General features: G+C 49.6%; 1 long non-coding RNA gene across 1 annotated transcript; it reads right to left on the reverse strand.

Annotated features, from left to right (window-relative positions):
* Window positions 1–593: 593 nt before the first annotated feature.
* Window positions 594–15,186, reverse strand: LOC140701958 (uncharacterized). Its single transcript, XR_012080983.2, has 3 exons — window positions 14,859–15,186; window positions 11,584–11,686; window positions 594–783 (listed from the first exon to the last, which is right to left on the reverse strand). It is a non-coding gene; the product is annotated as an uncharacterized LOC140701958 (long non-coding RNA).
* Between the last annotated feature and the right edge of the window lie 639 nt (window positions 15,187–15,825).

Here is a 15,825-nt window from a genome sequence, read left to right on the forward strand (position 1 = left end):
ACTCCAGCATGACCAGTTGAATCCCTTCTTGATGTCAAAAGAGGGGGACATGTCGCACTGATTTGACCCTGGAGAAATCTTTGGAGAAGGGTTCGCAGAGAATTGGTTGCAAGGCTTGGCCTTTGGGGGGGGGGCAGGGGGTATGTGTGTGTTTCTGGGGCTGTTCTGATCGTAGGGACAGAGGCAGCTGACCCCTGCCGACCCAGACCCTCCTCGGTCCATCTGAGTAGCCGGCGCGGCTGCCCTCGAAAGCTCAAGGCAGGGTCCTTTCGAAGCCAAGCCTTGCTGGAGATACCCGGTGTTCCCTGTGGGATTTTCACTCAAGAAGAATGAATCCACCTTGCCTTCGCTTCGCTTCTGAAATGAGACACAAAGCAAGGCGTCCAGGCTGGTGGCAGAGAGGACCGCAACCCAGGAAAGGCAGCGCCCACAGGTCTATGTGGTGCCCCTCCTGCCACACCCCGGCCTGTGTATTTGTGTAGAAATAAACCCTGTCACCACAAATCCAGCCTTGGCCTCCCTGGGGACAACCAAGCCCACTGGGTCTCCTCATCTTGCCACTACTCGGGGGGAGAGGAAGCAACGAAGACGGAAGCACTTCCAACCATTTTACTAGAAGGAGAGAGTGAAGCACAGCCGGCGCCACCAGCGAGAGGAGAGCCGGCAAGCGAGAAGCATCTGTGCACGCAGGAGCAATTTGCACCCGGAATCCAAGGAAGCACCGAATCCAGGTGAACACTTGACGGGAATCCAGCAGCTGGTTCGTCTGGGATCCACTCGAGGCTGAAACGGGAAAAAAACACACCCCATCAGTTCCCACACGGTTGCTGTTCTGTGCCGTCAAGTCAGAGTTTCTGTGGCAGAGCCAGGATTCGAACCCGGGCCTCCCGAGTCGTAGCCCATCACCCCATCCACTGCACCACACTGGGTATCCCATATATAAGTTCAGTTCCCATGGGGACCTGGATTCTTGCCATATCTCTCTCCATTTGGCCCAACATAACAAACCACCTAGCAAATGTTATGCTGGAAACAACACTTCGCCATCCCAGTTCGAAGAGAGACAAAACCCCCCCCTTGAACAAATTTGTTTTTTGTTGCTTCAGCAACTGACTCAGCAAGATTGCTCTCGCTGGGATTGGCGAGCGGATTTAGACCCGAAAGCTTTCACCTGTTGGCTTGCTAGCTTGCACCGCGCCCAAATAACATTTTAATAGGTGAATAATGAATTCCTGGAGGAAAGACATGGAACGTGGATTCACCACCCTTCGATCAATCTCCGTTTAGCTCTGTTGCACTGGGTGCAGGCCAGCACAAGCCAGGCCCCCCCGTGCAAAGGCCTAGAGAGGGAGGGTGGCCGCTTGGCGAAGAAAGAGGCCTCGGTCCCTTTAAGCCGGCTGAGGCCAGGGATGAATGGGGAATTGAGCGAGCCACCGGCAGCTGTTCTGCTTGGAACGGCCTGAGACATTTCCTTTGTCCTGGAGAAATGTGGCCATGCTGAGCGGGAGGGGCCCAGCTAGGAGCTGCGAGGGGGGGGAGAGAGAGAACTCATGTGCAAGGATGCACCCATGCCTCCAAGGAGGCATGCGCCACCGCCCTGTCTCTCTGCACCCGGACGTCTTTCAGGATGGCCTTAACACAATTCCTGCATATCTCGAAAAATCGGTGTTGTTTGTTGCTCAGTGAACGCACGGATCCGTACATGTGTGTATATGTGCATACGAGAACATGGATGCTCCTCTGTGGGGGGGGGCTCAGTTGGATATTTGAAGGCAGGCCTTTGGGGGGGGATGTGTTTAAACAGCGTGTGCATTTCGGCAGTTTTTCCAGAATGCATCGCTCTCTGGCTACAGCCTCGGGGAAGTCAGCGCATATAAATACACAGTGAAGCTTTTCTATTAAAAGATGCATTAAGGCTGTGTGTGTGTGTGTGGGGGGGAAGCCCCATGGAAATCAGAGCCCAGCTCCAGCCCTTGAATACAACATCTATATGAATTATCATTTCTCCTTTAGTGCACTTCTCCGTTATGAAGTGGCTTACAATCTGTGTACATTCGGTAGAGCATTTTTTTATTCCGGGCACCCCAGTTAGCAGAGCTGGTCCTGTTTGAAAATAAAGAGAGAGGGAGACAGCAAAAAAGCAGAAAGGATGCTGGTTTGAAATGGGTTCAGTAATCCTATTTTCTTAAGTGGTTCTCATGGTTTTGTGGGCGGGGGATCTCTCAGCACCTGGTGGGGCCACCGTTCACTCCAGGATGCTAAGCGTGTTGCTAAAGTGTTTGTCAACAGAACCTTCCCACCTCACCCTTTTTCTTTGAGTTTTATCACCTAGGATCTACACCAATATTGACTCTTTTGTCAGCAGGCAGGATATGACGTTTTAAAGTCCTGGTGAGGGAGTGACCCACTGCAGCACTTGAGTTCAGAATAAACTCACCGGGGGAGACAGAAAGTGGATCCCAGCCTGTCCCCCTGCAGGGCTGCTGGACTGGAAAGAGCTGAAATAAAGAGCTTTATTTCGTAAACCTCTCCTAGTCTGAAATATAAAACTAACCCTGGCCTACTTCGCAGGGGAGGTGTAACTATTCACCACATCCTGTCCGCGGTGCTTCTTCCAATGCTTCTGTGTCGCTCCGCAAACAGGAGAGCGCTGTTTCCCCTAGCCTTCTTTCGAAGATGTATTTATTCATTTAAAATATTTCCAATCCGCCTTTCTTCTGAAAAAGGACCCAGAGAGCCCCTTCTGCTGAGCTCAGACCTCTCAGGGCCGCTTTCAACCTGTCTCCTCGAACATTTTTTTCCTTCCAATTGATAACAGAATGGCTAAAAATAAACGAAAGCTTTTTGTAAAGTTGGGGGGGAGGAAATATTTTGTGCCTTCTGCTTTATGTTTCAGATCTGTGCAAATGACCGTAATGTTGCTACAGAAACACTGGAGTTCCTGACACCTGAAAATCTTGCACATTTGATTTGGTGGAAGTGTCTGTGGACGGCAGTCCACGTCGTGAAATCCAGGCTGAAGACTCGGGCTGCGGACGGTCAAAGCATCGGACAAATCGAGGTGCCACCGGAGATTTTGCTGCTGCTGCTGCTGCTGCTGCTGTTGATTTTTTTGTTAACCTCCCCAAGCTGGGCACACATCCCCGGAAAGAGTGGGCATGGCTGGGAACTCCACTCACTCAGCTCTGCTTTCGTAAATGATGGTTGGCGAGTTCAGGGCTGGTGACATGAGGCCCGTAGAAACGTCACGGGCAAGGCCTCCCTCTTGAGTCATCCATCCTCCCTTCGGAATCCTGCACCCCATTCCGTTTCCTCTCATTCATAGTCTCGAGGCCAAAACCCGCTGCGAGAGGTGCCGGAGGGAGAACAGGAAAGCCGTGAGGATCAGCTTCCGATCTGGGTGGCAGAGCCTGAGGGAGGAAGCTGACGCCCACCCGCCCACTCCGCTTTCCTTTAGGCCAAGAGAGGGGTTGGTGGGGCTGACCCACAAACACGCTCATCATCCCCCAGCGGGGATGTGCCAAACATTGCCTTGGCATGAGTCCCCTTTCCGGACGTGAGCTACTGCACTGCCTTCTGCTTCTTCCAGGCGTGTCTGCACTGGCTTCCCTTTGCCTTTGCAAGCTTGCAGGGTGAGTCACACACACACACCCCGCCAATGAGCCAGGATCTCATCTCAGGCAGTCCCTGCTTGGCGTACAGATGGAACCAGTGTTGACATAATAAAAGCCAGCTTGGCAGATTTGAGACCAGCTGAGCTGACCAACTCAAGCAGAAGTCTGGAACCACAAATCATATAAAGGAATGGGATGCGGGAGATGCAGAGCGGGTCTGGGAGGTGCAGAGTCCAAAGGATGCATTTCCAGGTGCTTTTTGACTATGCAAGAACAACAAAAAAGGTTGACGTTGTTTTAACACCTCAACTGCAAGATCACAAGGAGGGGATATGGGAGATGCAGAGCAGGTCTGGGAGGTGCAGAGCTTGAAGGATGTGTTCCCAAGCACTTCTGACCATGAAACAAACGAACAAACAAACAAAAAAGGTTGACTTCCTTTTAACACCTGAATGGAATGATCAGAAGGAGGTGGGGAGGTGGGAGGTGCAGAGCAGATGTGGGAGGTGCAGAGCTCAGAGAATGTGTTCCCATGCACTTTCTACACATCAACAAAACTGCTCTCCAGAAACCCAAATTCTTTGCCAAGGGGTTGAATAATATTCATACAGTTGAGTCCACCTGCCTATTTTTGCCAATTTTGCTTAATCCATTTTGCATTTCAAAACTCCCAACGTTGGCCTTGTTCCGTCTGTCCCTGGTCTTCTTAGAACAAAAACAGGATCTCTGAATACATTTTTTTGGGGGGGGTGTGGGAATATTGTGACGCCCCTTCCTTATTCCAGTCACTGGGAACCTTTTTTCCCCAGACTCTTTTCTGACTTCTGATTTTGCTCCACATTTCTAAGCACGCCTCTTGATACCACGAGGGTTAAGAACTTTTCCTTTATTAAAAAGGATGGTTTGCAACCCATACATTTTCGTCCTTACCTGTCAGGCAGTTAAGGTGTGCAGCTCCCAAATCTCGCTGCCTTTCGGGCATTCCCTGGAGAATACGGGACTTTTTGAATTCCAGAAATTTCTTGGGATTTCCAGAAACCAGAATTCTGCATATTCTCCACTTCCCCCCCATGTTAAAGCTCTTAGGCCGAGCTCACGCTACTTCTTCTTTTAAACGTGGGATGAAACAAGGGTGCAAATCCTCCTTCTTCTCTCGCGGATCGTGCCTTACTTGCATGTGTGAATAGATCAAATTCTGCAGCCTGAGGTTTCTCCATTGTGGCCTTTTTTTTATTTTTATGGAGGCCTTTCCCATGTTCCACATTGCAACCCTCCTGTATCTTTAGGAGAGAGACATCCGGTGTATACAACTGGCAGGCGGGGGTGTGTGTGTGTTAGATGTTCTTGGACTACCGCTCCCATCAGCCCCAGCCAGCAACTGTAAATTACAGAGAGGAGAAAAGGGTGTGGGTTTTTTTTTGGGGGGGGACTATAACTCCCACGAGTTTTGCTGTTTATGGAATCCTGGAAGTTACAGTCTAAACTAAGCTTCTGATTTCTGGTAAAAGAGATTTGAAAGTAAAAGAAAGATTGTTGTGCTGGAAAGGGTGGAAAAATTTCCCCGATCTGCAGTGGGGCAATGCCTTTATCTTTTAGTAATCCGAGAGCTTCCTCTCTCAATGCAAAGCTGCTCTCATGTCCTGCTGGGCCCCCCTGTTCCAACATTTGTCACATGGGAATAATAATACGAAATGGCTTTTTTAGTATTTTTGTAAGGTTTACTGGCAACGAGAACTGTGCAAGCCTGTCAGCCTGTCTCAGTCATCATCCACAGTATTCTGAGCAGTCTTAACACTGCACATAGTTTCGGAACAAGGCACTGAAGCCTTGATGGCAGCACCAGGGAGGCGGGCGTACCCTGGATTAATAGTCATGAGGCTGGTGCCAAGTGATGCATGATGGCATAATAAGAGAGTTATTGTGGGCAGATCAAGCAGAATCTTGATATTGGTAGCGGCCTTCTGAGCCTAAAGTTTTACTCACCATAGGCTAGATAAGGCTGTCCAGAGAAAGAGCGGTGACACATACAGTACATGTCTTACTCTCGTGGGAAAACTATCAACCCCTTTTATTCCAAAATCTGCAGATCCAAATTCTGCCCCCGCCGATATATTCAAGAATAAATCCATTCACTTTCTAAACAATCTGGGTAGTTTTTTTTAAAAGAACCACATTTATATCTGAAAGTTGGTGGAAAATGCGTCTTTCAGTCGTTGACAATAAAGCATAGAAGAACTTCAAGAACAAAAGGAAGAAGCAATTTAGCTTGTGGAAGATCTGCGGAGGAACAGGGCGGTGGGTTTGCAATAAATGCTTTAAAAATGTGATTAGTTCTAACACATTAAAGGAAACACATTAAAGACACAATGGCAATGTTATCTTCCGCAGACCAGGCTGAAGCACATGTAATTTGTTAAAGGACAATGACTAAAGAGGTAACACCGTTCACACAGACCACATTTGGCGGGCTTCCAAGATAGGGGAGGAAAAAAAAATTATTTTGCATTTCCTCAAGAGAAGGCCCTTTCTCATCACAGGGTGGGTCCCAGATCAACTCAAGCCTGAACAATCTCTGGAGGAAAGAATAATGAAAATCTGGTTTTTGGGCACACCATGAGAAAGCAGGATTCTATGGAAAAGACAATGATGCCAGAAAAGGCGGAGAACAGGAGGAAAAGAGGAAGACCAAATACGAGATGAATTGACTTCCGAAAGGAAACCACGGGCTTGATTTCACAAGAGCTGAGCAGAACAGTGGAGGACGGGGCATTTTGGAGATCCCTCATTCATGGAGTCACCCTAAGTTGGAGGCGACCTGATGAGGCACAGAACAACAAAAACAATGATCCAGAAATGCTTCTTTTGCAGTATTTTTTAAAAAGGCTGTTTAAACAATTTGGCAAAGAATGAATGCAAAGTGTATAAGCCACTTCGTGGTGAAGTATTTGCCTCCTCTTGCTCTGTTTCCGAGAACCCTGGACATAATCCTCCCCGGTTTTCCAGGATGCTTCTGGGGAGGGTATGAAGCTTAAATTGAACGAGGACAGATGGGAGTGCAAATATATTCCGGAATGCAAAGAGGAATGTGACGAAAGTGAGGAGAGAGGAACCTCGGTGGGTGGGGTTAGGGATGGGAGAACATGGGGGGGGCTCCTGCTAGCCAAGTCCTTCTCCGTGGCTGGGCTCTTCTGTGGACACGGGCAAAGGGGGTCAGAATCAGCCCCTCCAGAAGGAATCTGTTTCTCATCCCTGCACCCTCCATCCTGGAGAGTCGAATGCGTTGGACGGGCCAAAGACAGGCCGAGGGCAGGAGAGAGGAGGAACCCCCCCATTGAAGGCCCTGGAAATGCGCAAGCCATGCTCCGAAGAGGAGAAAGCAGAGGAAGTGGTGAATAAATCAAAGCGATGCCTTGGCACAGGACGTTTGCAGGCAGGAAATGAAGACGGGAAGGAAGAAGCGAGGAAAGCAACTTGAAAAATCCCCGGGTCAGCAGCAGGAAGGCCTGGGAATCAGCGCAGAGATGGGAGACAGGAAGTGGCTGTGAGAAACGGGCAAGAGGGCTAGCGGGCTCTTATCTTTCTGCGCCACCCGGGTGCTCCCGGTTGTAGGTGTTAGTGTGTGTGTGTGTGAGAGAGAGAGGGAGAGTCAAGGGTGGAGGGTGATGAACTGGGGAATCCTGGCTTGGCACTGAACCCAGGCAGCTTCCGTGGGAGGAAATGAGAATCACAGAATCACAGAGTTGAAAGGGATCCGCGGGTCATCCAGCCTGGCCCACAGCAAATGCGGGAATCGCAGAAGGGCGGGACTGCAGAATCAAGCGACTGATGAACAAACAGCTCTAGAGATGGGCTGTTTCAGAGACCCTCTCCCTGGTGAAGGTGGCGATGATCAAACCGGCCTCGGTTGCTTCCCGGCAGACAGGACCTAGCACAACTGCGGTCCACGCTGACCAGCATAGCCACAGGGAAAGGAAGGTTCAAAACACACACACACACACACCCTGCTTTTTTAAAAAATGTGATCTGCAGTGATGGTAGGGAAAGGACCGGAAATCCCAGGTTAAAAAAACTGGTCAACCGGTCACACAGCAACTCAGAGTGAGGCGGAAGACGTTTTCGGTGGCTGAGCAGGTGGCAAAAGGGGTGCAGCCGTGGCAGCCATTCTGAGGAAGGCCTGCCTTCTGCACCCCCTTCTTGACAATCTGGGGAGATGGTCCAGGCTTTGCAGGGCTGGCAGGGCGCATGGATGGCCTCCTGGAGGTGATGATGGGGCGTTTTCAGGGGGAGTGAGTGGCAGGGGCTTGGCCGATGCAGCCTGAGCTTGTGTCATGAGACAGCTCACGAGAACGTATGGCGCTGGCACTCACAGCACAGTGCGCTTGTTGCGCATAGTGCTCACCTCTAAGTGCATGCCACCGCCCGCTCTCCACCGAGATCCCTCCCCTCGTTCCTGCCTTTTTGGCATGCTGACTATTGCGCCTGGGCAATGCAAACATCTTTGTGCTGAACCAGCGCGCCTGGGCACCCGTTGGGAGCAGGGAGGAGGGGGTCCCCGGCTTTAAAACAACATGACATTGAGACACCAAACTCTCTCCTTCTCTGGTGGGCCTTGGCCTCGGGTGTGGGCTTCAGTCCGGATAGCTGGGGAAAGTGTAGCACTTTTCCATGGACAAACAGAGATTCGAAGCCAGATCACGTGGGTCCTACATCTTCCAAGGAAGGAAGGAAGGAAGGAAGGAAGGAACTTTTGAAACTCTAGCCCATCTGTCCACAGGGAAGGTGGCCTGGCCACAGAGTCAGGCTCCACGTGTGGCTGTGGGCATGGCCCCCCAATGCACTAGCCCCAGCCCCTGCTCCTTCCCTCCCTCCTTCGGCTGGCCCTCCCAGCAACAGGTGCAGCCGCAAGCGAGAAATAACCGCACATACTGATAGTCAGTCGCGTGGTGCGCTGTGAAATAACAGTGTGGTAAAACGGCGCAGGGCTGGGGGTGGGAAGGGGAAGGGAGCACGGTCGAGCATAATGGAGCCATTCATCGGCCGCACCAGCCAGCGTGTGGATCCTGACAGCTGTTCCCACATGGGCAAACAGCGTGGCAGTGACCTCCGAGAGACTCCCTCGTTTGCTCCGAGGCAAACTGAGGGCAAGGGGAGCGGAACCAGAGGCGAGGGGTAAAAGATCGGCTCTTCGGTGCCAGAGCACGGCTCTCGCCTAGGCGGTGTCAAGCCGTTTCCTTTGAAAGAAAGAGGTTGCTTTTGCCTGGCTGCAGAGTTCCTCCCATGCGTTTCCTACGAGAAAGGTTGTGGTAACCCCATGGGAAGCACCACATCTTTGCTCACCCTGTGCTTGGCAACTCACTTCTCCTCCCTGTAGGTTCCCAAAGCAACATGGATTTTATGGTTTCAAAAATGGACGCACTCCAGGCTGACATTGCCTGCAACGCGCACAGCCCCTAACGTGCTGTGGGTGTTAACTGTTGCACCGGGTTTTGATTCATGCGCAGACAAGCGATAAACCTGGGATCAAGTTCAAGGCCCTTGCAGACGAGGACAGCAACGGCAACAGCTACAATGACGATAATATAATTTGCTACCAAGTTGATTCTGTCCTGGGGTTTTCTAGGTCTAAAGTAGTATTCAGAAATGTTTCAGCAGTCCCTCCTTCTGGGGGATCCTCTGGCATCACCGTGCGCTTCAACCAAGACTTTAGACGCGGCAGGGAACAGAAGCTGCCCAGTCGGTCTCACACACACCGTGGACAATCTTAGATGGTCCCTTTCCCACGAGGCCCTGTGGGGACTCAGACACCTGGCTTCTGTTCCAACCCACTGAGCTACAGCTACTCAGCTACCCTGTCGAACCTCCAGCTACGGTGACCATAATAACAAACACCCTTTCATTTACAACATTTACATTCTTCATGATGTGGTTCGTTATTCTTTGAGTCCTGTAATGACCATAATTGCATAATTGCAGAAATCATAACCCAGAACTTCAGCTACCATAGTGAACAAGGGTGTGGTCTCCGTGGATATAAGAACTATAGTTAAATTGAGTTAAACTTATTTAAATTGGTTTATAAAATTGTGTTACCATGATGCATGGTTGAAATCAGTTTTACTTGGGCTGCAAAGCACGTTTTCCCCCCCTCCAACTGGCCAGCAGGGGCTTTTTAAAAACACCTCACTTGTAAATCGATTTAATTCAATTTGGTTTGATACTTGTGGATGGTGCTGTCGATTTACTTTGTGCCCCTGTTGAATATCAGGTGGTATTTGCACTGTGGTTTTCTCTCCCCTATTTTTAAAGACATTTCTTATAGAAATGTTTAGCGATGCATCGCTTAATGCAATATGACTGCAAAAAAAAAATTTTTGTCTGATGAAGCTATTGCTTTACTACTGTATCATTTTACAAAAATTTATCGAAACATGCTCCATAAACAGAAAGGAAATGAGTCAATTTCACCAGTTTAGCCACCAAAACTAGTTTTAACTACCAGGAATAAATTGATTTCATTTCAAAGTGAATACGGCTACTGATTTATATGCCACTTGGCTTGAATCTAATATAAAAAAAGTTGGAACAGGAATTGATTCAAATTGCCAGCACGATCACACCCTGAATCATGAAAGAGACTTTTGGATGGGTCAAAGGCAAAGATAAGCTCATAGGCTGGGATGGGGCAGGGAGGATCCTTTCCCCCATGCTGGCTGGGGATCATGGGTGTAATAGTCCAGAAATAACAATTTCCAAGCTGTACTCCTTTGAGCCTGGACTCACATTGCCTATCTTTAGGCTTAGAAATGGGAGATGGGACTCAGGGAGAATAATCAGAATGTTAAAGAGGTTTTCCCCTAATCCTTGCTAACCAATCTGAAACTCCAGGGACCTGCTCCGAATGGGCACCTCTGGTGAAGAGGCCACGTATGTACAGGGGAGCCTGGTTTTCTAACCAGTTGGATAAGGTGCCTTTTCAACTTCACTTCCACTTCAACAGCCTTTTCCTCCCTCTCATCTCTCCTTCCTCCTCCTTCTGACAGATCCACAGTAAATTTACAAATACCCAGTGATGACACACCGCATGGTTTCCTGTGGGCTGGAGGCATCTCAGCACAGCTTCCTGTGGAGCAGGCCCTTTTCCCTTACACCCTTGTGGGGTCGGTGACGTCACTTAGATGCTGGGATTCCCATTTCAAGCAACGAGGGTTCGAGGGTTCCTTAAAGAGAACCCACTTCCCTTCTCGGTTCAGCCTTTGGGCTGACTAAACTCTTACTTGGGGTTGACACGTGAGGAAGTTTCTGGGACTTTTTCCATGAGGTCACCCTGCGCACCCCTTCCTGGAGTCAAGTCAGGCCAGCTGGTGTAGAAATAACGGGAAGAATAAACCAGAACATTTCTGTACACAGTGAACATCCTCTATGCCCAAATTTCTGCATACAGAAGTTCCGAATTCTGTACATATCAGCTTTCCTTACTCGCTGAAACCAAAGGGTGTTGTAAGCTAATTCTCTGTCCGAACTAACTAACCAAGGGTATGCAGAGACATGATGTTTTGGACTGTTTGTCGTCTGGTGCAAGCCGTGAAAAGACCATCTTTAAAGCTAAAAACAGTGAGCATGCAAATGGCTAAAAAGGATCAAACAATCACCGCACTTTTTTTTTAAAAAAAGCCAACAAAACCAAGCTGGGGTATTATTATATCTGGTTAGGCAACGAGAGAATTTCGGTCATTAATACAGGTGGGACTTTTCAGAGAAGGGAGATGAGCAGACAGACAGACAGACGGCTCTGTCACTATGTACGGATACAGGGGCAGGCTGTAGGAGCCCAGGACCTTCCCCGCAGCTTTATCACCTTCGCCCTCCTGGTTCTTGCAAGCCATTTACCCCAGAGATTTTCCTGCTGCCATCTGTTCCCCCCCCCCCCAGGGGGTTGTTGCAACTGAAGGCAGAGCTTTCTTCTACCTACCTGCATCATCTTTGGGGATTTAGCTCAGAAGTTCAGCGACAGGAAACGATGTGGCCTCTTGCCCAGGTAATGATAGTTCAGGTACTGCCAGCGGTATTTCCATCTGAAAAGGAGAGGGGTGGGGAAGAAAGAGGCATAGTTTATAGATGTGATTTATTGAAAGGTTTTTTTTTTAACGTCCTGTGTAAACACATCTAGGGGCTGGGCAGAAGCTGCAAGGTCATTTTAAAACAAGCATTTTAAGACAAATGAGGGGGAAAATGCCATCCAAAAGTAACAAAATCTGAGCCTTAATCCCAGTAGGTCTCAAAGGTTGGGCTGGATGGCTAGGTTTTAACTCGGTGGTGAAATAAAGGCAATGGCCCAGGTGGCCCACAGCTGCACTGGCAGAATTGCTTTTTGGACACAATTTCCACCGCAGTGTAAATTCTGTAACGGCTCTGTAGTTTTGTTTGTTTATTTATTCAACGGGCGTACTGCCCCATAGTGCGAAAGCAGGGGTTTCCCACATCAAATCAAGCCTGAACTTTCACTAGAAGCTCAAATGAGTGAAATGATGTAGTCATATTTTGGGCACCTTGCGAGGAGATTCGTTGGAAAAGTAGATTATCCCGAGGAAAGTTGAAGTCTGTAGGAAAAGAGGAAGATCTGACGCGAGATGGATCGACTCCTTCAAGGAAGCCACAACCTTAAGTTTCCAAAAGCTGAGCAGGGTCTGTTGAGGACGGGGCCTGGCGGAGTTCATGAATGGGGCATCGGCCAGTAAATTAAACAAAGATATAGATTAGGAAAATGGACCGTTCTAATCCGGTCGGTTTAAAGTGTCAGCACAAACTGTGTACGGAGAGGCTTTGGGCTGCCTGTTGGTTTTGGTGCCTGGGACTTTACACATACAGGAATATTTATTTCTCTCTCTGTGCTACAAGCACCTGGCCTGATCCTGATCTTTGCCTCAAAAGGATGGAACAGGTTGGCCGTGTTTACTTTGGCAGGTCACCACCCGGGCAGGGCTGAGTCAGTGCTTGGAGGATGAAGAAAAAAGGTGTGGGCTGCCAAAGAGGTGGGGAAGTGTGTGTGTGGAAGACTTATTTATATCCATAATCCTTGGACCTGATTCACTTCCATTTTAGCTCAGGCATGACCCCGGCTTTCTAAAAACAGGAGCAGGGGAAGAGGAGTGAGGGGAGAAGAGATGAAAAGACTTATTCCCCCTTGGGTCTCCTCACACTGGCTCAGCGCTAGTCCGGATCTAGATCTTTCCACTGTCCTACAGAAGTGACTCCCAGATGGTCTTGGACTTCAACTCCCAGAAGCCTTCACCACCATCTGTGCTGGCCAGGATTTCTGGGCTTTGTAGTCCAAGAACATCTGAGGACCCATGGTTGGGAACCATTGTGCTAGAGGTTGGCAGTGTTTCTCTTGTGGACTACAATGCCCAGAATCCCCAAGCCTTCCATGCATTTTTCGAGTTCTGTTCCCCATCATCTCAGAGTGCAGGACACGCAAGAATGGGCTCAAGTGACAGGAAGCCAGATTTCAGTTGAATCTCAGGAAAATCTCCTAACTGTTAGAGCGGTACGACAACAAAATCAATGACCTCGAGAGGCAGCGAGCGCTCCAACCCTGGAGGGCCTTTGAGGAAAACTGACAGATATCCTTTAATTTGTATTCCTGCACGAGCAGGGAGTTGGACTTGATGGCCGTAACGTTCCCCTTCCAACTTCACTTTTCTATAATTCTATGATTTCTCTGCAAAAAGCAGCCGGGACAAGAGTTTCCATTCTGAACCAGATTTTTTTACCTGCAACTTTCCTGGAAGCAGTCAGGCATGGTTCCCAGCCTTGCCAAAATGTGCATATTTAGTAGATGTATAAAAGATGGAATTCCATAATATTTTTTTAAAAGAAGATTTACCAAAAAAATTCTCAACCCAGTGAAAAAAAGGGGCACTCTCCAATATCCCCTTACTCATCCGACTGATTTCTGTGTCATGTCATCTTCTGTCTTTCTCCCGGCCACCGCAGGCAGTGGGGTAGACCAAATGACCCTTGGAATCCTGCGATTCCCCCTTGACATGGCCGACAAGAAAATTTAAGGAAAGCCTTTGTGTCTGTCTGTTTGTTTGTAAACACAAGTGGGGCAGTGGGTGACCCCAGTCTTGACCTCAATCATGGATTGCTAAAAAATCTCCATACAATGACCTTTGTTTTAAAAAAAAAACAGCTGTAGCATGGGCAGGTGAAGCTGAAGGCTGGCTCTTCCTTTCAAAGCTCTTTTGATATCAAAAGCGACAGTTACATTTCAGCGGCGATTGAGAAACCACTGATTCCGGGGAAAGTGACGAAGAAGAATGTAGGTTAGCGGGTTGAGTCCTCAGCTGCCAACGCAGAGCGGCTGACGCAAGGGCACCGGAGGGGGGGGGCGAGAACGAGACAGACACGTGTGGCCAACACACAGACAAGGTCCACGGGTTGTGGGAACGAACTGGATTCCCCACCCCTGCTTTTGTCGCTGTGGTTTTCTTATTCAAAACCCAGCACACCCCCCTTGGTGGGGAAGCTGCCTCTGCAAGATATTAAGCATATTAGGTGGTTTAGCACATTGTATGTTTTGCGTTTAAAGCATAGCACAACTGGGTTTCCCTTCCCGTCTCCGACTGGCTTGGGATCCCAGCCCACGGCTACAGTTCTGCCCAGGAGGGTGGCTGTCCATAGGGGCCTTTTTTCTCCCCACCCCACCCAAACGGCTTGTGAGCTCTGCCCCTTGTCTCCGAAGCCAGGCAGTGGGCCTGCCTGTTTGTTGACCATGTCGTCGTCATCATCGTCCTCTTAGAGCGGCAGAGCTGGAAGGGATCCTCTCTGGATCATCCAGTCCAGCCCCTGTCAAGGAAGCCCCATGGGGCGGAATCGAACTCCCAACTTCTGGGTCCTCTCTCTCCTGCCAAAGGCGACTCAACTTGACCGAGTCCCAGCTTAGCAGGTGTCATGGGTCTCTGGAAATGAGCATTCACCCAGGACCAGGCATTGGCCCATGGAGGGGTTTGTTCCCCCCAAATCCCATTTAACCTTGAATACATCCAAGGGCATGCCTTTATAAACCCCACCAAGCCACCCTCCTAAAATCTCTCGGTTCCCCGACTGTTGAAATGAGAAACTCTGCTCCTGAAATAGTCAGTAGAAGCATAGCAACGACAGCAACAACCCAGAAAAGTTGCTTCCCCCCCCAACAAAAAAATGAACCATAAAGGTGAACTCCACCCTACAAAGAAAACGAACCCCGGCTCTTCTTCTTCCTGTCGCGGAAGGAGCTGAAGGCCGTTTAACGATTTCGGGTTTCGTAACAGGAGAAAGCTGGGAGGTTGTTAAGTATTTATAGGGAACGCCAGGAGCTGGCTTAGCTTAGCCAAGTTCCCTCTCTATTTACGCGTCTCCCACTCAAGTCCATCTGCTCCTCTCCTTGAGCCGGGGGCCCGTCATTCGGCAAAAGAGCCATCTGCTCTCCCTGCCGCACACTTTTTGCTTGGGTGCTGTTTTCGTAGCCGACATGGCGGCTAGCCGTCGCTCCTGTTCCAGGTCTCGCTTTCTTCTTAGGGTGTGGAGAGTCCACGGCATTGCAGCCTTGTGTATGTGTGTGTGTGTGTGTGTGAGAGAGAGAGAGAGACAACACAGTGGGGCCCCCAAGCATGGCTGCGCAACTATGCACAGCAGGCAGTGTCTGAGAAAGGCAAACAGGTGCGCACGAGCCGGGCATCAGGGGGATCATGGCTTCGCTCTATTGGCGTCAACCTAGCCGCATGCGCCACTGAGCCATTCCAGAATTTCAGTTGGCAAGCGCATTTCCCTCCCACGTCCACCCATACCCTGATCACCCCCCTAACTGGCCAAGCACATTCTCTCAGCCAAGGAATCAGAAAAGGTGGGTTTTTTTTTCTCAAAAGCGTGTCCCCCACTTTGTGCTGTTTTCCAAGTCTATTACCTCCGGGTCCCTATTAAAAAGCATCCCCTCCCCAGTGGGTTCTGAGTCAACTCCAAATCACGTACTGGGAAAAAAACCCCACCAAGTTGAATCCAAGCCAAATCACTGGTGCAGCTTAAGTCCGACTTGAGAGCGAGTCTTGCAACTGGAGACTCCAACCCACTCAGAGAGTCAGAGTAGGACACTGGGACCTGGGTTCAAATCCCCGCTCAAGCACAGAGACTCACTGGTGGGTAGGAATGATCAACCACTTCTTGAAGGTCTCTT

This window comes from Pogona vitticeps, chromosome 9, assembly GCF_051106095.1.
Source record: "Pogona vitticeps strain Pit_001003342236 chromosome 9, PviZW2.1, whole genome shotgun sequence".
NCBI classification, from domain to species: domain Eukaryota; kingdom Metazoa; phylum Chordata; class Lepidosauria; order Squamata; family Agamidae; genus Pogona; species Pogona vitticeps.